The sequence below is a fragment of the Panthera leo genome, chromosome C2 (assembly GCF_018350215.1).
Source record: "Panthera leo isolate Ple1 chromosome C2, P.leo_Ple1_pat1.1, whole genome shotgun sequence".
Classification (NCBI taxonomy): domain Eukaryota; kingdom Metazoa; phylum Chordata; class Mammalia; order Carnivora; family Felidae; genus Panthera; species Panthera leo.
The window spans coordinates 72677697-72699090 of NC_056687.1; the positions used below are offsets into that span (position 1 = coordinate 72677697).

General features: G+C 46.2%; 1 long non-coding RNA gene across 1 annotated transcript in view; it reads right to left on the reverse strand.

Moving 5' to 3' along the window:
- Positions 1–258: 258 nt before the first annotated feature.
- LOC122230246 overlaps positions 259–21394 on the reverse strand; it is a 35790-nt gene continuing 14654 nt past the window's right edge. Inside the window, exons 2-3 of the long non-coding RNA XR_006207353.1 lie at positions 5858–5945; positions 259–555 (exon numbers count right to left, since the gene is read on the reverse strand). This is a non-coding gene — a long non-coding RNA (uncharacterized LOC122230246). The remainder of the gene's footprint in view (positions 556–5857; positions 5946–21394) is intronic.

The following is a 21394-nucleotide window of genomic DNA, read 5'->3' on the forward strand; positions in this document are numbered from 1 at the left end:
CACCACCCATGCCCCTGAGAGCTCCCAGGCTAGACCCAGACACCCAGCAGAGGTCACGTGCAAGCTCCTCTCCCTGCAAGGGGTTAGGTTTAATGTGAGCAAAAGCCCAGCAGTGCACAACCAAAGCAGGATATGTCTCAGAGGGAAGGAACGCTTTTTCTCTCAGACTGAGCTCTCATTGACCCCAGCTCCAGGCACCACGTCTACCACGTGACTGGATTCCTGTGGGCACTGAGCGCTAGGAGAATTCTAATTGTGCAGATCCCCAGAACAGCTGCAGCATCCCGAGCCAGGAGCTCCAGACTCGTACTTCCGACCGGATGCAGGGCTCAGCACAGCTCTTCACACTCAGCCCTGCAGGCCTGAGGCCTCCTGCAGAGAACACCTCCCTTCCCCCCCCCCTTCCCCCCCACCATGGACTACCTTTAGCTCTCTCTGGGGAGTCCCTGCAGCTTTCTTCCTACAGACCCAGGGGGCATGGTCTTTTCTTTCCAGCTGCCACCACCTCTCCTCCAGGGTTCCTTTCAACCACACACTGGATTCAAATGTTCATTTCTGAGAAAGAGAGACAGAGAGTGAGTTGGGGAGGGGCAGAGAGAGAAGGGGACAGAATCCGAAGCAGGCTCCAGGCTCTCAGCTGTCAGCACAGAGCTCAAGTGGGGGCTCGAACTCGTGAACTTCGAGATCATGACCTGAGTCGAAGTCAGATGCCCAACCAACTGAGTCACTCAGGCGGCCCAGGTGACTGGATTCAGATGAAGACCCAGAATTCTCCAGCCCCCAACTCTTCATGCCTCTGACTGGGCCTCAAGTCACTTTATTGCTGCGAATATCATAATAAAATTACAGATGAGAAGCAAATTGGGGATTTCTTTAATCTCGGGAAAATTTGTATTTCTGAAGAGAGTGCTGATTTTTCTCAGGAGATGCTATGTGACTGCTCCTGTCTCACTTTGAGAACTGCCGTAATTAACCTTCCCAGGCAAAGCCCTTGCCTGTATTTCTGCCTCAGGAGGCACGTGAAATCTCTCATGTCCTCAGCACTGTGAACCACTCGGCCACCCAGAGCCTCCAGATCAGTCCTTTTCCGTGAAGACTCACAAAGTCTTCCCACCTGGATGACTTTGGGCAAGTTACTTAACCTCCCCAAGTCTCAGTTACCTTATTTGTAAAATGGGGACAAAAATGCCTCCTTCACATAATTGTTGAGTGATTACCTGAGATTACATATATATGTATATATCTATATCCGTATATATCCATATTTCTACATATATATGAAGTATCTGGCACCCCATAGGCTTAGTATATTTGGTGCCCTGACTTCTCCCTGGGGGAGAGCAGTGACCCTGAGAGCAGGGCTGCAGCAGGAAAGGCTGCTCAGCCGGGTGGAGGCTGAAATACCAGAGGTGCTTCGCTCACAGTTCAGGTGCCCTGGGTGGAGCTCTTCTGCAAAAAGGCACCATAAGGGCACCATAACGGCAAGCCACAGCTGCTGGGTGCCTGTGCCAGCACCCAGCCCACCCTGCTGGGGAAAGAGAGAATGACACTTCTAAGGCAAGCATTTATAATAACCGGCAAGGCCAGGTTCTCCCCCTCTCCTGCTTGTCATTGGGGGCCTTGGCAAGGTAGAGAGCAGCTGCCCTTGGATATGTTCCTCTTTTCTCATCAGAGGGGTCTCCTGGAGTGTGGGCTACCCTGCCTACGCCTAGGCCTTGGCAACCACTCCTCCTCCCACCAAGCCTCTCATTGGGGTGATTTGCAGGGTCTCGAACTCTACCTTTATATCCCAGGGCCACGAAAGAAGCTCTTTTTTAATAGTATCATTAAAGGGCCAAGCAGGGATTTTTTTCGTCTTTTCCCTAGTCCTAAAGGACTAAAGGATGGAGTTCAAGGCCCCAGCCACCCTGAAACACCACAGCCTCAGCACACAGCTCTCAAGGGAAGAGGCTTTCTGTGCAGGGCTGCCTTGATCATTACCCCTTTCTGTCTTCATTTTTGTCTCACATAGTTTGTAAGACACGAGACAAGATAAAAAGGTTTTAATTCATAGTCTTGTCTCCCCGAGTTAACCTGTGTGTTTCCCTTTCACTCTTCTCTTCTCACTGGTACTCACTGGCATCCCCAGTCCACACGAACCAGAAATACACACTCGCAGAAACCGCAGAGCCAGGGCTCAGACACAAAGGCTGAGAGTGTGCTTGCAGAACCAGATTTTCCTCTCCCAAACACCAGACAAAACTGGGTTGGGGAAGCAGGAAGAGACAGCTGGGCCCAGACAAGAGGAGTGAGGACACCTGAGTCCTTGAAGTGGGGAAGAGGGTGGAGGAAGAAGGGAGCAGATGGGAGGGCACACAATGTGGGGCTCAGCATGGATCGCCCTCCCCAACCATCAGTGCTGGGGTTGGAACAGCCCAGGAACTGGGCTGGCCTGGAACAGCAAATGGTGACCTTAGGGGCCAGGAACTGGGCTGGCCTGGAACTGCAAATGGTGACCTTAGGGGCCAGCAGTAGGGAGGAGGCCAACATGGAAAACTTTGCCCCTGAACAGAACCAGGTGGAAATTTGTAAGTAGGAGCAGTGATGCACTGTATACTGCTAAGGGGTTTGACTATGGTGGGAATGCTCTCCTCAAATGAAGGAATTTTTGATGGAAGAACTGTTTAGAAAAAGTTGGAGCCATTTGAGCAAAAATCCTCAATTTACCAGCACAGAACTAACTGAATTTTTCCAGTAACTGGAATAACTTTTTGGACTATTTTTAGCAGGAAGAGGTATATAATAAAGAATTGAAAATAAATCAAGGATTTCTCTCTTCCTTCCTTCCTTCCTTCCTTTCTTTCTTTCTTTCTTTCTTTCTTTCTTTCATGTTTATTTATTTTTGAAAGACAGAGAGAGACAGAGTATGAGTGGGGGCGGAACAGAGAGAGACGGGGAGACACACAATCCGAAGCAGGCTCCAGGCTCTGAGCTGTCAGCACAGAGCCCAACGCAGGACCCAAACTCACAGACGGTGAGATCATGACCTGAGCCGAAGTTGGATGCTTAACTGAGCCACCCGGGCGCCCCAAGGATTTATTTTTTAAAACAACAGACCAGCTTCTAGGGACTCCCCTGGCCAGCACAATCAATCCCTATTTACACTTTTACAGTAGGAACAACTGATGTTCAGAAGGATGACCCTTGAATCGCCAAGTCATCAAAAGAAAGTTTCAGTTCACTCAACTGCCAGAATCCCTATTTCCTTTACATTATAGGGAAGTAGAGCATGACTATATTTCTAAATTAACCACAAGCTCCTTGAAATCGATTTTTCAAGAATTCTAACATCCTTTGGATAAAGGCAACACTGTATATAAATTGAATGTATTGCACATTCAGGAATGATTCCTCTTTGAAGAAGAACCTCATGTGGTTGCATCTCGTAGACCTTTCATTTGAATGGTATGCACTAGGGGTCCTCAGTTTGGGGGTTAGGGGAGCGCCCCCTAGGAGTATTTGGCAATATCTGGAGACAACTTTGGTTGTTCCAGTTGAGGGATGGGAGAGGGGGTGGGATGCCACTGGCATCTAGTAGGTGGTTACCAGGAATGTTGGTCAACATCCTACAATGCACAGAACAGCCCTCCACAACAAAGAATTATTGGACCCCAAACGTCAGTCGTGCTGAGGTTGAGGAATCATGGCTCGTGACAATGCAGAAAGATGTGAGAGCCAGCAGGGTAACTTTCCCGAGACTACTCACAGGCTTCCGGGCCAGGCTCAGAGGCTATCAGCCATTGCTTGGGGCTGGTCTCACCTCACCCAAGCTCTTAAGATGGTTATATGATCTAAAGCTAGGACATTCATCTGCAATAAAATCTAACAACTGGTATGTCTGGCTGCTCTCTGCTGGCACTAAGGATACTCAGCTGAGCTTGGAGTGAAACAGAAGTCGTTCCACCAGGACTTGAGACTGAGGCTCTAGGTCAGTACATATTTTCCCTGGGCAGGACTGGAAGGGTGCTTTAAAGAGCTCTGGTAGCACCCTTCCAGCGGGTGTGGCTACTGCTTCCACTGGCAACCATGTCTTCTTGTGACCAACACCTTGTTTCTCTGGATGTGTTAACGTCATCAGTAAAGTCTGACTTCAACCTGAGGCCAGAGTCTACTTAAGATGATGCATTACTTGGCTCTGATCCATTCGTTATGTTTACATTGTGCAGTTTAATGTGGGAATTCCCTGATCTGAGAGCAGAGGTAATTATTTTGAGGAGCCAGCTAATCCCTGAGTGCCTAGAGGTTCAATAACTAACGTAGTTTGCTCTACCCTCGTACAAGTATTTGGCAAAACTATTACTATGATGTAGCAACAAATAAAATATAAATGATTTGGGGCACCTGGTTAAGCGTCCGTCTTCGGCTCGGGTCATGATCTCGCGGTCCGTGGGTTCGAGCCCCGCATCGGGCTCTGTGCTGACAGCTCAGAGCCTGGAACCTGTTTCGGATTCTGTGTCTCCCTCTTTCTCTGACCCTCCCCTGTTCATGCTCTCTGTCTCAAAAATAAATAAATGTTAAAAAATTTTTTTTTAATTAAAAAAAATATATATAAATGATTTGAACAAATAAAACGTGGTCACAATTCATAATAGCTTTTTGCCAATATGTATTTTTCAACCAACAAATAATAAAAATATAATCGTGTAGGACTGGGTATGGGAAATATACTGGTGATAAAAAGGATGGCCTATACTAGACAAAGTTGTGAACCACTGGTTTGACTTTCAGAAAGTTAATTTCCCAAAATTTTTAGTTCTCGAGCAGGGAGGCACAGCATCCCAAGGTTGCCTTATACCCCTTATGGAATCTGCTTAGTCTCTTCCTAGGGACACACTGTGGGAATCAGTCCTAACCTCTTGCATTTGCATGCTTTGCAATTTCTAAAACATTTTCACATCCATTATCTTATTGGCTCTTCCAATAACCAGTGAGAAAGGTAGAACAGGGGCTATCACTTCTACTTTATGAATGAGGGCAGGGCTTGTATATACAGCCTGCAGAGCTGGGTTCTGGTCCCCATCTTCTAATTCAGGATCCAGAGCTTTCTCTACTCCTCCTGCATTAATAATAGAACCTCTAGAGGGATCTGACCCACCAAATACAAAACTCCGATCCACAGTAATTGGTGGACGAAGAAATACAAGAAGTATTTAAAAACATTTTTTTTATGTTGGGGCGCCTGGGTGGCTCACTTGGTTGAGCGACCAACTTCGGCTCAGGTCATGATCTCGTGGCTTGTGGGTTCGAGCCCCGTGTCAGGCTCTGTGCTGACAGCTCAGAGCCTGGAGCCTGCTTCAGATTCTGTCTCTGTCTCTGTCTCTCTCTCTCTGCCCCTCCCCTACTCATGCTCTGTCTCTCTCTGTCTCAGAAATAAACATTAAAAAAAATTTTTTTTTAAATTTTTTTTAATGTTTATTTATTTTTGAGAGAGAGACAGAGACAGAGTGTGAGCAGAGGAGGGGCAGAGAGAGAAGGAGACACAGAATCCAAAGCAGGCTCCAGGCTCTGAGCTGTCAGCACAGAGCCTGACACGAGGCCCGAACCCACAAACTCTGAGATCATGACCTGAGCCGAAGTCAGACACTTAGCCTACTGAGCCACCCAGGCACCCAAGAAGTATTTAAGAGCTTTGATGAACCAATCATTTCATATACATCTGATCCCAGTTAGTTTATGAGAATTGCACAAGTGTAAAAAACAAAAACAAACAGAAACAAAACACACACACACACACACACACACACACACACACACACACAAAACCCACAGAAAGTAATAGAAAAGCCCATGTTAAGCTGCCATGGAAACTCACATTTACCTTAAGATTCATATTTGGTACAATTTTCTGAAATTCCCCCTTTAGGCTCCAGGTGATCTTGGAATTCTCTGAACCTCACTTTCTAAATCTGAAAATTAAAAAAAACAAAATAAATAAAGCTAAACCAAATCATATATTTCTGCATTATTTCATCTTTGATATTCTATTAGCCTAAATCTATGAATTCTGTCAGCATCATCAAAGGAAGAACTCTCCAGAATAAATGAAAGACATTCATCTATTTATTCAGCCACTCAGTCATTCAACAAACACTGATCAAATGTAAGGCACTGCACTAGGCTCTGTGTAGAGTACAAGATTTCAAAACCAGAAAAGTCCACTGAACACTCATGCAGCTAACCTCTGTAAGGAAACCAAGAACAACTACAAGAAAGTCATTATGATTGGCTTACAATTGATGCTTTAAACCACTCTTGATTAAAAGTAAGGGCTCTTTTATTGGAATGTAAAGTATGCAGACTAAGAAAATTTCCTGCAAATGACTCAGAAATTCTCTGAATTCTAAACAAGCTCTCAAATGGCTATAGTGTTTAGAGAAAACTAGTAATGGAACACTTTACCTTAAATTCTTTACAATGAGAATCTAACATCTTCAACATAAAAACTTGAAAACGGCTTCCAATGCAACAATCTCAAGGGCAAGGAAAAAATATTTATTAGATTTAATCTAGAGTCTGGTATTGACTGCTGTCCACTAAGGGACTTTCTTCCTGTGTTGAAAAAAATATGTACAGTACAATCCCATTATTCACACGATATCTTTTCATTTTATCAAAGAGTAGATACATTTTACTTATTAGGGGGGGGATGAGATTGATTTGGCAAATGGAAACCAAGGCAGTATTTCTAGAAGGATATTTTCACTTCCAGCATTACATGGAAGATGACAAAATTAGGCAGGAAATCACAAAAGCCTCTGATACAATGGAGGAAATTACTTGTGTGGTTTACCCATAAAGAGGATACACCGAGGAGGTGCCCAGACAGATAAAATGGGGGGCCCAGTGGTTACTTTGTTTCATTTCTGAACATCACTATGGGATACCAGTACCAGGTGCCCTGAGACCGGGGTTTTAAGAGGGGGTAGATGCTGTCCCTACTTCTAAGATGTTTACTGTCCTTTCAGGGGAGGCTTGGCCAAATAACTGGAGAGTTCCAGCCCAGTGTGATCAGAACCTCATGGGGCCAGGATCAGGATTGTGCGAGCACAAGCACGTAGGAGGGCTCTCACACCCAGGCTGGGGGTCTGTGGGTGTGGCCCGGACAAGAGCCTCTCTAAAGGACCCTCTACGACTGACATTTTACATGCGGCTAAGAAAAGGAAAAATAAGTACAGATAACAAAGTATAATAAGAAATCCTTCGGAGGGAAAAACAGTACATGAAAATAGTGTCGAATCCTCTACTAATCTTTATTCAATTGCACTTGGAGAGAGGAGACAGGCAATCATGGAGGCTCTGGGGTCCGCAACACCTTCCTGGCAGGTTTGCTTAGGGTCTCAGGGAATCTCCAGGGACATCCACTCTTCGCATTAGCAGTGCATTGGGCCACAGGACACCCCACAGCCGCACTAATACATGCTATATTAGATTACAAAGCCGAGTAATTGCCAGTTAAGCTTCAAGTAATGGTGAGGTCATTCATCTGTGTTTCGTTCATTTGTACAGCAATTAATTTGTACCTAAATTAACAATAAAAGTGGTTATGTGATCCAATAGAGGAGAAAGGATGGCAAGAAAAAACTAACTTCATCCGTTTTATTCTACTAGCAAGGCCAAATCACTCTTTTCCTCTTTTCACTGTTGTTTATCTCTCTGGAGAAGGTGATTTTCAGGCCAGCAAAGTGGGAACCAGTCGTGCATGCTGGCCCCGGTCAGGGGTCCGGCCTCAAAGGCTGTGGCCAGGAAAATGAGATCTGTGTGATGCAATGTATTGTTGACTTGAAATGGCACCAGCAGGTCACTTCTGCAGCATGCTCCCAAGGAAGGCCAGGAAACAGGCCCTCTGGAATTGTTTAAGGCAAAGATAGACACAAACTAACTCAGAAGATGTTAGCACAGAATTAGCAAGCTGGAGCTCTTGGGCAGCATATGGCTAGCAGACACATTTTGTTTGGCATGAAAAGGTTTTTAAGTCTTTGGATTTGTTTCCAATGTTTAAAAATTAGGGTATCTCACATGAATATTCAGATCTCCAGTTCTCTTGAAAGGTTGGAATACTGTTTGCACTACATCTACGTTCCTGCCTGGCAACATTTGCCTGGAACAGCGTGGTCACTGTCCTGTACAGTCAGGCAGTGCTTGCCAATTGAGTATAGTCCCCATCACTCCCTATTGCCCTATACTGTGCCTGCCTCTCCCTGTTAACTTGTCTGGCTCGTGGAGGATTTGAGTGCAACCACTGTTTTTAGCATTTGCTTCGTCACTCACGGAAGCAATCTGCTCTGGTCACTCTTTATATCAGCTTCACTTCTTAACTGCCTAGAGCAGTTTTTTCAATCTGAATGTCTTGGACACAGAGGCGGTACCCTGACCAAAAGTCTTATACCTGCTGCTGTGTTCTTCGGTTTTGGCATTGAACCTGTTGTCACAGAACCGCAGACCTATCCAAAGGAGTAGAAGCAGCTTATCCACCTGTCTTATTTAGGAACTAAGGCTCAGAGAGGCCAAGTGACTTCTTTAAGGTCACACAGCAACTTGAGACAGAGCTAAGACTAGAACCAGCTCCAATGCTTTTCCTCTGATACTTCAGCCCCTTCGGGGGTGCTCATTCATGAGTCTGCATGTCCCAACGCAAGACTATAATTTCCCAAGTCATTGTGTCATCTTAAGTCTGAATATTGCAGGTCTGTTGGGCACTGGTATCTGTTAAGGTGGCCCCTGATGATAAGATATGGTGTTCAAACTTACTTTCTGATTTCAGTCTGTTGACTTCAGAGAGCTTTGAACTGGGAGTGAAGCCAACTGGGTTCAAGTTTCAACTCTCCCTCTTAGCAGCTGTGTGATCTTGGGCAAGTTTCCTTGCCTCTCTGAGTCAGAATTCCCCAATTGTAAGATAAGAATGCCTGCCTCACAGAATGTTGTGATAATCACAGGACATAACAAACATGAAAGTTCTCAGAAAAATGTATTAAGTAAGATAAATGCAAATTACTATTACAGGGCATTGAGCTTAGCTATCAGAGAATCTCAGATTCCCACCTTTTACAAGTGAGGCTCAGGAAACACATCCAGCTGGCTACCAGCAGAGTTCAAATTAGCAAGCATGTCTCATGTCTCCCCCACCACGACCACAGATGGACTCAAGGATCTAAGTTACAGCCATGTGGGCCCAAGCACGTGGGCACAGAGGAGCATCAGCTGGCCCTGAGGGTGAAATGGGAAATGCCCTAACCTCCCCTCACTAAGGTCTGTGAAAACAGAGCCCCAGTCTCAGAAACAGAATCACTAACTGGCTCTCCTGCTATGAGCGGAGCCCGACGCTTGCTGGTGACCAATCCCCAGTCCGTGAGCATGGGCTTGCGAAGCATTATACTGCACAAATGAACACCGCTTTTGCAAATTTGTGGGACCTGCCAGCCCTCTCTGTTTAACTAGATCTCCGCAGTGACATCCAGACATGTTCTGCATTAAATTAGAGCTGGTAATTTCAGAGGGAAACAGCTCTGAAATGGCATGAAAGACAAAAATCTGTTCCTTGAAAAATGGCACCATATGTGCCTGCCTTGCTGCAGTTAGGGTAAAAGGCTTTCCCTCCCTTTGTTACTCATCGAGCCGCCGATGTTAATGTCAGATTTGCAACAGAACCATATACTAATGGAACCTAAATTAGCTCTAAAATTAGCTCTTAACAAGAAACTGGAGGCTAGCTCAAGGCAAGCAGATTTCTCTGACTGTGAGAGACAGAAAGCATTTTAGCAAAGCAGCCGCATATTGATATTCTCGAGCCTCAAAAAAGATCACTCTTCACTGTGAGTGAATTGCCTGGGAAGAATTGTGCACAGCCTGCTGTTTGTCTGTGTCAGGAACTAGCAGCTCAACCTGCAGTTTTAAGAAAGCCTTCCGCCAAAAAAAGAAGCTGTTGAGAGTCTGGAGCGCGGATGAGGAGAGGGAGGGACTTGGGATGTCAGACCTGGGTTGGGGGCCAGGTCCTGGGAGTGGCAGCTTTCTGGATTTTAGAGCATGTTCCATTATCACTATCCAATTAACACCTTTAGAGAACCTAGAGACTATAGAAAAAACAGTGACAGGAAAGATTTACATGGATAAAGAATATTTAGGAGCTGACATGAGTAACTGTTATATTCCACCATCCTGAAAAATTGGGGACCGAAAATTTTCTAAAGCACATCCTATCGATAGTTATTATCGATACTTATCCCACTTCTGAGATATCAACAGAATGGTAAACTTCACTAACAGGCCCAGCCCAGCCAAGTTTTTCCTGTCCCTCGCTCCTCAATGACCCCAGGTTGGAATTTGACAGTTAATGGGTTGGCATTTTGAAGGCCACTCCAGGTTTGCAGACCAGGCCTGGGGGAGAGGGAGGCTGAAGGATGCAGGATGGGTGGTCAGAACCTCTGAAACCTACCCAAGGAAAAATCAGAACTAAGAAACCATTGCAGCTGGGGAGTAGCAGGAAACCGGCTTAGGTGCAGGGTGGTTTGAATTAGGCACCCTCCCACTGGGAAAAATGTATCCAATTCTCATGGGTGAGGAGTCTACATTCCCATTCACTCTGAGAAGCAATGGACTCCTGTTTGGCCAAGGAGTGCCTCTAAACCTGACATTTAGGGCATGTAAATTCCCTTCTGCTTCACACCCGGAACAGTCAATGAGCACTGTCGGCCGAGCACTTGGTTTATCCATGGCAATTAAACAAGACGGTGTATATGAATGTGCTTTGTAAAAGATAAAATACTACACAAATCCTAGTTATTAGCAATGATACATGTACTGCCTCACAGTATTATAAGACTTCTTTGAAAGTGCTGTTCAAAAGAAAGTTATTATTATAAAAAATTCTGGAATCTTCTGGCCCCAGAAAAAACTACAGATGTAATAAAGGTTTATCAAATTATCAACAATTGAAGGAAAAACTGAATCCCAGAACACACTGTATTAGGTTAACTAGAATTACAACTGGCAGAAACATATTTCTTGTTAAATAAATTTTAAAAAAAAGCGTTTTAAGTGAAACAAATATCGAGTTCTCTAATGATGCTTATAAATCAATTTTTAAGATGAAGAACTTGCTCTCATAATTGTTCATTCTTCCTGGCAGGACAAATCTCATAAACTCACAACCTTTTGTGCCAGTACAAAGAGATCCATCTTCTCTGATTATCTCTATAGCCTAGGGTCTGCAGCACGACTGGACCAACACTGGCAAGCACAGGCTTGCATTCTGTCCTCTGAATCTGCTAAGAGCTTCATGAGGTGGTTTCTAATACACCTTTCTCATCAATAAAACAAGCTCCCTTTAAACATATCCCTCAAACTCAAGGAAAAGAGAGATTGCCTATTAAAAACAACGGACCAGGGACGCCTGGGTGGCTCAGTTAGTTCAGCGACTGATTTCGGCTCAGGTCACGATCTCATGGTTCGTGGGTTCGAGCCCCGCGTCTGGCTCTGTGCTGACAGCCCTGAGCCTGGAGCCTGCTTTGGATTCTGTGTCTCCCTCTCTCTCTGCCCCTCCCCCACTCATTCTCTATCTCTGAAAATTAAATGAACGTTGAAAAAAAAATTGAAGACAACAGACCGCAAAAATAACTGTGCGCATGAATGGCAAGTGTAGCAGCTTGCTAGGGCTACCCTAACCAAGAACCATGGACTGGGTGGCTTAAAAAACAGAAATTAATCTTCTCTCAGTCCTGGAGGCTACAAGTCTACAATTGAGGTGTCGGCACGGCTGGTTACTACTGAGTCCTATTTCCTTCGCTTGTGGATAAGCCACCTTCTCCCTGTGTCTTTCCTCTGTACCCGTTGTGTCTAAATTTCCTCTTCTTATGCAGACACCAGTCATATGGGATTAGGGCGCATTCATATGACCTCATTTTCCCTTAATGACCTCTTTAAAGGTCTTATTTCCAAATACAGTGACATTCTGAGGTACTGGAGTTAGGACTTCAACATATGAATGTGAGGGGGGGCGGGGGGACAGGACATGGTTCAGCCTCATGTAACCTCTGCCAAAATAAAAAAGCCCATAGATAACCTCCACAACACCAGCGCAAGACCAAGATACTCACAACCTCCTCCTGCACAAATTGCACACGTCTGTGATATGTGTTTTGCCCACTCACAGGGCTGTGTGTGGCCCGTGCAAGGGCACAGATAGCGTAATGAAGGCAGTCCCATAGAAAGGGGTTGAGGGAGAGGAGGTGGGGCTTCTCTGTCAGCGTCAAGGTCAGTCGTGCTGGCATCTGAACAGCAGCTGCTGGAGCAGAGGGGAGGAATGGCAGAAGGAGGGAGGGTTTCTGTGAACCATGTTGGGTTTTTTCCCCCTGACTTTTTTTTTTTTTTTTTTTTTTTTTTGCCCTTAAGGAATTGCTCCTGGCCACTTAGTAAATCTGGGAGCAGATCCTGAGTCCCTGGAGATCTGATCCCCTTCCCCCACCCCAACCTAACAGACCACATCTGATGGAGTAGACAGAGATGGAAAACACTGTCTCATTAGCAACAGGCTCTGCCCTTTCAGATTTCCAAAGAAACCTGCAGAGAAAAACAAGTGTGTTCAAACACCACCCCACCCCACCCTGCAGATGGGGGGCCTGGGCCCTACCGTCTGGAAGCTTCCTGATTTTCCTGTGGGAACAGTGCGTGTGATGTGAGGCGTGCTCCAGAATGCCTGTAATTTTCCACCTGCGGACCTCCCTAAGAGATACAAGCCTAAACAGGAGTGACAAAGGGAACCAGGGAAGCACAGCTTCCAGTCTAATGAAACAGGATCACCTGGAAATGCTCAGAACTAAACCAGGCATAACAATGACCAGAATTATTGAATGTCTCCCCCGTGGTGGGAATATGTGGGAATGTTACTATACAATGTAACCCTCTCGCTCTGAGGTAGAGATCACTAGCTGTATTTTACAGATGAGGAAGCCCAAGCGAGGTTAAATGACTCACCTCCCCAAGACCAACAACTACGACAGGGCTGCGGTTTGAACCAAAGCTGGGACAACAGTCCACCGTACTGCCTTTCCCTGTGCCCAGGCCTCTGGTAGCGAATGCCTGCTTCCCTCGCAGCCCTACCATACCTCAGGGGCCACGGTCACTGGAGTCAGCACCAAATGGTTCTCTTTTCTGCCTCTGCCAAGTGCAGCCCTCATGTGGCCACTCGGTGCCCTGCTCAGGATAGCACATTGCAGGCCCTTACCAGGGGAATTGAACTCAAGTATCATGAGGTCATGACACAAGCCACACTAGGTCACGGGGGTGAATGCCAGCATCCTGATTCTGGATGAAGGCATGGGGAGGCCCAGGAGAGCCCTCACCGGGTTAGTGGAGAACCGGCCTGTCTGCCAGAGAGCAGCAGAAAGGCACACGGGAGGCGAACAAAGTTTCAGACCACGAAGAAATGCATTGCACCCCCTGCCCCATGATCTTTCCCACACTTTATGAGGTGCTTAATCAAGGGTCTTTACCATAACTTCTAGTCTGAAACAGCAACCAATGGAGAAGACAGAAAGTGGAGAACAGGCATGCCTAATGCCGTCACTTTTCTCTTGCACAAACCGTTCCCTCATCACATGCTTTGCTTCTCTAGCTGCCAAACTGCGCTAATAATGCTGACCACCTATTTCCCTTGGAGCTCCTAGGGAAAAGTATTAGATAAACACCATACCGTTCAAATGGAATCTGGGCTTGTTTTCACTTTCACTGCCAAACGGAAAGCACACAGCATTTCAAATGTGTCCTCCAGAGTTTTAAAAGCCTTTTTCATTTCCTGCGTGCTTTGGGAAAGAAGGTCCTAATGTATTTTAGAAACTATGTATTTTCTCTTTTGGAATTGGAATCTCTGAATAGGTAAAGGAAAATCAGATTAAGAAATCAATCTAGTCATTAATTGCTACTCACACACACAGACCCTCCTTCCTGGCAGGTGTCAGTCAAAAGTTTATAGAAACGTTGTCAATCTGGGGGAAATCCTGACGCACCCTGTCATCCTCATGGAAAGCAGGTATTCGCTTTGCCTTTTTCTTCATCAGAACTAGTTTCTTCCCCCAAAGCCTTTCTAAACAGCTATTGATTTCCCTCCCTAGAATAGGCCATTAATAATGTCTGGTCCTCAGGAGTCTCTTTAATGTTTCGTCTTTGTTTCAGAAGTTGTATTTGTTTGCAGAGGCCCTCTGGGGGCCTCCCAGTCATAGGCCAGCAGCCCAAACTGGGTTCTCAGGGTAATTCGCATCCCAGCCACACCCCAACCTGGGTCAGAGCTTGCCTGCTGCCCATCCTGCCCCCAGCACCTCCCCCCAGCAGCCAGGTCCAGTCTGTGTCTGGCTCCTGCTCTCAGCAGTCTGCCCCAGCCAGCAGGCATCTGCTAAAAAGGTAACTGGAAACCTAGGTGGGAGCTGCTCAATAATAAGGTGCAGGACTGTCCCTGAACCAGATACTTCTTAGGCATCCCCAGAAATGCTTCAGCCTTTCCGAAGGCCATGCGTTTCAGCCCCAGTCTTCACTGCAGTGACCAGTTCTGTGTGGGCCCCAACAACGTTCACCTGGGCCTGACCCCGCAGTGCCTCCGCTCAAGGCCATTCCATTTGCCACTACTCACGGGGCTTGCCTGTTGATCCTGACACATACGATGCCTGATGTTCATGCATGTACAATAGGGAGGAGAGGAGTGGAGGAATACATGCCCCGTGGGCCAAATGTCTCCATTAGGAGAAAGTTTTTCCTCCAGACTGAGAAGGAATGTTGTATGTGGTTGTCATGTGACCTCTCAGAAGATGGTCTCACAAAATGAGCAGTTGTAATATGCAACAAGTTGGGGCCACTTGGAACATGCCTTTATATTGGCTCTCCCTCATCCTCACACCCCTTTTCCTTACTTTGCTCTTTGGGATGCACCCCCTAACAAAGCCGATATACTTATGCAATTACCCCAGGCTGTGCATTCTGAGGAAGCTAAGGTACACAGTCCTTTCTAAGGATGTGAGCATTTTAAAAGGGACATCTCAAAGGAGGAGGTGTCAAGACTCAAAGAAAGGCATTCTAATGATAGAATCTTGCATAGTGGGGCTGAAGGAGGGTAATGTCAATCCGTATTTTCAGAAGCTGGGGATGAGAAGGGAATTACTCTCTTTTGCTGCCTTGTCACCTCACACCAATTGGCGTCCTCCTCCCTCTGCCCTTGTCTTGACCCAGGCTTCTCTCTGCCTGGCTGTGCTGTGACATGCTTTTTTTCCCCTCTTGTACATTCTGCTTCCCAAGGTGTTTTATCCCAGAGAAACACCTGCTCCCTCTGAAGGAGGTTGCCGAAGTTATAAATGAGCCTCCAACAGAAAAAGATGTGTTCAAGAGAGGGGAAAGAGAAACAGGTAAACAAGTGGGTCAGAATGTTTCTCTGAGCATCCCAGGATGATGCAAACTTCGCATTCCCTTGAGTCCCTGGTTTGAATCCTGAGACCAACCTCAGAATGGTCTGAAATCATCCTGACCATCACTTTCTTCGTGTGCTCTGGGCTTCTCCCCTTCTGTACTTTGCCTCACCCTCTTTCCTCCGTCCAGGCGTGCCCTTTTTCTCCCCTATTTTTACATGCTAAATCCCATGTGTACTTCAGGACTCGGAACAAAATGCTAGTTCCTCCAGGGAGCCTTCCTGGATTCCTCACTGGGGCATGATTTCTCAGTCCTCAATTTTTTTCCCTTCTTAAGTTTCTTACCTCTGATTGTAAGCATCCTACTTGTGGGACTCTGGCTAATTCTCCTGTGAGTCAGCTAAGGGACCTCCGTGTGGTGGTTGGTCAAGAAATGATGAGGAAAAGCAGGAAGAAAGGGAAGGAAGGAGATTCTGGGCCCAGACAAGTGTCCTCTGAATCTGGGATATGGCAAGGTCAATGGCCAGTTTTCTTTGTTTTTTCCTTTGTGTGCACTTCTAGTGTTGCTAATGACAAGCCACAGCTGAGAATCTCAAATTTGCTGTTCTCAGGTGAGACATTTGCCTGACGTAATGCTCTCTCTCTCTCCTTCCCCTCACCTCACAGAAGAGCTTGTGTCCAAAGCCCATTACCGACTCCAGTGCGTGGACCTTGCAAGGATAAGTTGCCTAAGGATATGACAAACATGGGCCCCAAGTGTCCAGTCAGTGGGGAAAGTGGCTGTCCTGGGGGATGGCGAGGGGCTCCCACCTTGCCTTCTCCTTGGTCCTCCTTCCCAGCTAACAGCCTCCTAACCTTTTACTTGGTTTCTCTGTTGAGCCTGGTCTCCCATTCTCCCTTTAACATCTCTGAGGTTTGAGTTCCTGGTGACTAGATCTACAAGCCTTGCATATTTAGACAATGTCCTTTTGCACACAGGGAGCCCTCAAACAGATGGATTGAGTTAGTAAAGACAGACCATTTCCTTAATCCAAATTGCTTAAGGGTAAGGAGCCCTGACCCTGAAGGCAGGCTCTCTCCTGGAGGCATGAGTGAGGCATGTTCGTGATCCAAGTGGCTTCCTAGGCCTGCTGAATCCTCTGTTTGATGCCCAGGCATCCTGTAGACTTGCCCAATAAAAGATAGAACACCTAGTAAAATTTCAATTTCAGATAAGCAATGAAAAATATTTTAGTGTTTAAGTATATCCCATGCAATATTTGGAACATACTTATACCAGAAATTATTTGCTGTTCATCTGAAATTCAAATTTAACTGGACGCCGCATATTTTTATTTGCTCCATCTGGCAACCCTCCCTTAGAAGATCCAGGAACCCTCTCTTGCAGCCATTCTCTGGCCCCCTCTGTGGGTCCCTGGGGCCAGGGAAAGGTCATATCAGCTGCAAGAAACCTTAGGGGTTTCGGGACTGCTAATTTCTGCCCCCCTAAACTACTTTGCAACAGGAGAAGGAGGATTTATTTTCTTCTAGGATTACTTCTAAGATGGGGTAAAAATATACGCATTGTCCCACTATTTATGCTCTATATCCGAGAAACCATTAAACTTGGAAAGGAGCTTACAGTTTTACAGAGTCTGGCCGTGCTTTCCCTCTTCACTCTCAGGATGAGTCCTGGATGCACAGGACACAAGGTGGACCAGAGTTATCTGTTTCAGAGTTGGGGGCCCGCAGGCCCGGGGAGTTCAGTGACTCACTGACAGCCCCAGGAAGAATCCTGGGGGAGCCAGGACGAGCCCTGGGTCTTAGGCTCCTGGCGCAGTGCTCCTCCCTCCTGTGCAGCCTGCCTCCTTCTCAGGCCACTGGGCTCCAAGTTAATTAGGCAGCAGAGAAGTCTTTGGAGGAAGCTGAAAGAGAGAGCAAGTGCCCTGGAGGGATTGGTGTGGGGGTGCAAACCAGAATGGCGTGTTTTAATTGATCTTTGATTGTGCCAACAACTGCCGGCTCCCAGGGCAAGCAGCTGCTATTTCTGAGTCAGCACCCTTCCGTGAGGCTTGGCCTGCCCAGAGTGCAGGCATTTTGGGCTTTTCTCCCCACCAACCACCCCCCCCCCCGCCCCCACAAGCTCTTTGTGCAGGAAGTGGGTCTGTGCAAAGAAAAGGGTTTCTTCTGCTTTCTTAATTAGCCAAGCAGCTTGGAGCCTGGAGTCCCGGGAATTCTGTCCAGAGTCACCTGCAGCTTCTCCCCACCCCTCCATCCAGTTTATCCTAGAAGTCCCAAGAGACCTAACTCTGCTGATGAAGCTAGACACAGCTCTGAAGATGTTGCAGGAAGCTTTTGAAGTACAATATACTTTGTGAAGTAGTTTGAAAACTTCTGTGCTACTTAGCAAGTTTCCTAGCAGACGTGGTTATTCAGAGCCTCCAGGGTACGTATGCCCAGCTGTAACGCTGGAGAAAGAAAATGCTTCCAATAGGAAGAAACCCTCTCCAGTGTCTCTAGAGACCTTGGGATTTGGAACGATCTCTTTTCACCAGATGAGGAGAAAGACCGTAGATTGGGGGTCCTTTTGCCACTGAACACACATGACTGAATCTCCACAAAGATGTTTATTTAACAAGCATCTCAAAGTCGACAGAACCCTGGATTCGCTCCCTCTCACGTCCGACGCGTGCCTTCCCTAATCTTCTCCATTTCAATAAATGACCTCACCATCCACCCAAAAATAAATGTTTTGGCTTAAACCAAAAACCTAGGTTCATCCTTGATTCCTCTCTCTCTCACAACTCCATAGCCAATCCACCAGCACGATCCTTTGGTTCTACCATCACAAGATATGTTGAATCTGCTCATTTTGCTTATCTCCATCACCACCATTCTTTTCCAAGCCACCCATCCATTCAAACACCCCAGTTAAGTCTGTCTACAGCCACCCCAGCTCCATGTCAATCACTTTTCCCATCCCAAGTCCCTATATGATCTGGGTCCAACCACCTCCCCCTCCATGGGCTTCCCTTCTTTCAAGAAAGAACTGAAATATCTCATGGGGTGCCTGGGTGGCTCAGTCGGTTGAGCGTCCGACTTCGGCTCAGGTCATGATCTCACGGTTCGTGAGTTCAAGCCCCGAGTCAGGCTCTGTGCTGACGGCTCGGAGCCTGGAGCCTGCTTCAAATTCTGTGTCTCCCTCTCTCTTCCCTGCTCATGCTCTGTCTCTCAAAAATGAATAAACGTTAAAAAAAATTTTTTTAAAAGAAAGAACTGAAATAGCTCGTGACCCTGTTTAATCCCTTCAGTACCTAAACCTGCCATTTTCATATTTATTCATCCATGTTTATGGTCATGCCTCCCTTCATTAGAATGTAAGTTCTATGAGAGCAGGCTATCTGTCTTATTCTCCGCCAGATCCCCAGTATGCCAATGCATCAGTTTCTTAGGGCTGCCATAACAAAGTACCACAAAGTAAGTGGCTTAAAACAACAGAAATTTGGGGGCACCTGGGTGGCTCAATCGGTTAAGCGACCAATTCTTGATTTAAGCTCAGGTCATGATCCCAGGGTTGTGAGATTGAGCCCTGTGTCAGGTTCTCTGCTGGGCGTGGAGCCTGCTTAAGATTCTCTCCCCCCCACTTTCCCCGTCAGCTTCTCCCCACCCCACTTCTCTCTCAAAAGAAGAAGAAGAAGAAGAAGAAGAAGAAGAAGAAGAAGAAGCAGGAGGAGGAAGAGGAAGAGGAAGAGAAGAAGGGAGAAAAAACAAACAAACAAAACCCCAGAAATGTATTCTCCCAGTTCTGGAGGCTGGACATCCAAAATCCAGTATCAAGGTCTTACAGGGTCATGCCCATCCAAAGCCTCTAGGAGATGATCCCTCCTTGCCTCTGCCAGCTTCCAGTGGCCCTGGGCCTTCCTTGGCTATGGCACCAGCACTCCAAGTTCCACCTCCACTGTCACACAGCAAGTACCCTTCTCTCTGTGTCTGGGTCTGAATCTCTTCTTTTCTTCTTATAAGGACACCAGTCATATTGGAGTAGGGCTTGCCTGACTCCAGTATGACCTCATCTTAACTTGACTATGTTTGCAAAGACTCAATTTTCAAATAAGTTCACACTCCCAGATAACAGGGGCTAAGACGTCAGCACAGGGGGAACAATTCAACCCGTAACAGCTTGGCGCAGTAGATGCTCAAAAACCGTTTTTGCAAACGAATGAATATTTTCAGCTGGACTCAGGAGAGTACAGTGATATGCTTTCCAGAGCAGCAAATGCAAGAGCCAGGGCCTACACCTGCAAGTGAGAGGGAGTCTGTGCCTATATAATGCCAAATGACTCACTAGAAAAACGTTCACATAAACCAGTTATTTGGTATTACACCATTTTTGAAAATCTTAGAAACTGAGTTTAAATTTTTTCTCACTGATTTCAACAAGCTAGCCACCAAGGCAGCCTGCAGTTTATAATGCCTCTACATATAACTTGTCTTCAGCTCCTCACAGAGGAGGGGCATGCGTAATAGCTGAAGGGGCAGAAGCTCTGAGGGAGGACACGGCATGCCCGGAAAAGGCAGGGCCACGGCCAGTCAGACTCCTTGGCCAGTCTCCCTGAAGGCAGCCAGTGTGTTCAGGCCCTGATCAAGGTTGGTCAGATAGTGTTTGTTCATGTGAAGCTGTGTGATAAGGGCTCGAGAATGAGGAAGAAGCCAAGATGTGAGGAACCTTGTTTAGCTTTAACAGAATCTAACTAGCCAGGACTTGGGTATTCAGAAATAAGACTGATTCTGCCCATCAATTCTATTAAAAAAAAAAAAAAAGTTTCTATTTTGGAGTAGTATCTTTTGAGATCACAGCTTCGTGGTATTTTAGAGCTGGAAGACACTGTTAGGTTGTGGAAAGAGGCCCTCGTCCTCAAGAAGGATGATACCTCAGAAGTGGGATTAAGTCCCAAATGGCTCTAAGACAAAGCAGAACATCCTAAGATTGTCACCAAAGGTTCTAGAGGGAGTCAGAAGGAAGACTGAATCTCTCTTGCTGTGATCCTTGAGGAAACTTCATAGGGGAGGGGAGGTCCCTTTGACCTTTGTCTGGAGGTGAAAAAATGCAAGTTAAACAGTGGAAATGCATTCTGAAAAGAAGGTACAGCTGGAGGAAAAGGAGACTAGAAAGGACTGGATATGTTAGTAATATGGGGAACACTGGGGGACATGATCAAAAAGTGAGTTGAGATGATCAGCTCATTCCTCATGGGGAACCTTCAGTGGGAATACCACTGGCTTGGGGTTCCAGCCCTAGCCAGCACTGATTCCCCGAGGGGCCTCTCCCTGGGCCTGCTTTCTCATCTATATAAATTAAAAGGGTTTCCAAAGATATTAAGTGAGGCCTCAAGCTCTATAAAGATGTTGTGTTGATAGGCTTCCACATTGAGCTGCAAGGTAAGATTTTAAGAATGGGTTTTGTGCTTTAAAACTGTTTCAAAGCCACTGGTCTCAATAATCAGTTCCCTCCAACTGTAGAATTCTATTTCTTTCGGCTGTTTGTTAATCAAATGAAGCATGACTCATTTAGGATTTACCAGGTCCCTCTGAATTGTCTATGGCTGTATTAAGTCATTTGACCTGTTTCCAGTGGAAAATCCATTTTTATTTATATCCTTAGGAGAAAGAGCCTGGTGCAGCTGAAAGAGTCCTGAGAAGCAAGTCAGCAGATCTGGCCCCATGCTGTAATAACAAATATCATTCATAAACAAGTATAAATAAAACAATGAATATTTGTTGAATAAATGCTCACTAGTGACACCATCCTGAGCAAGTGTCCTTGCTTCTCTGACCTTTGCTTTCACCATCTCTAAAATCAAGATAATAACCTGCCTGGTCTGCCTCAGGCACTTTTGTGAGTCTCAAATGAGAGAACACACTTAAAAGCTCTTTATAAACTGTACAGTACTCCGTGCATGTAGCATATAACGTATGGGGTGGGGACAGAGTTCAGG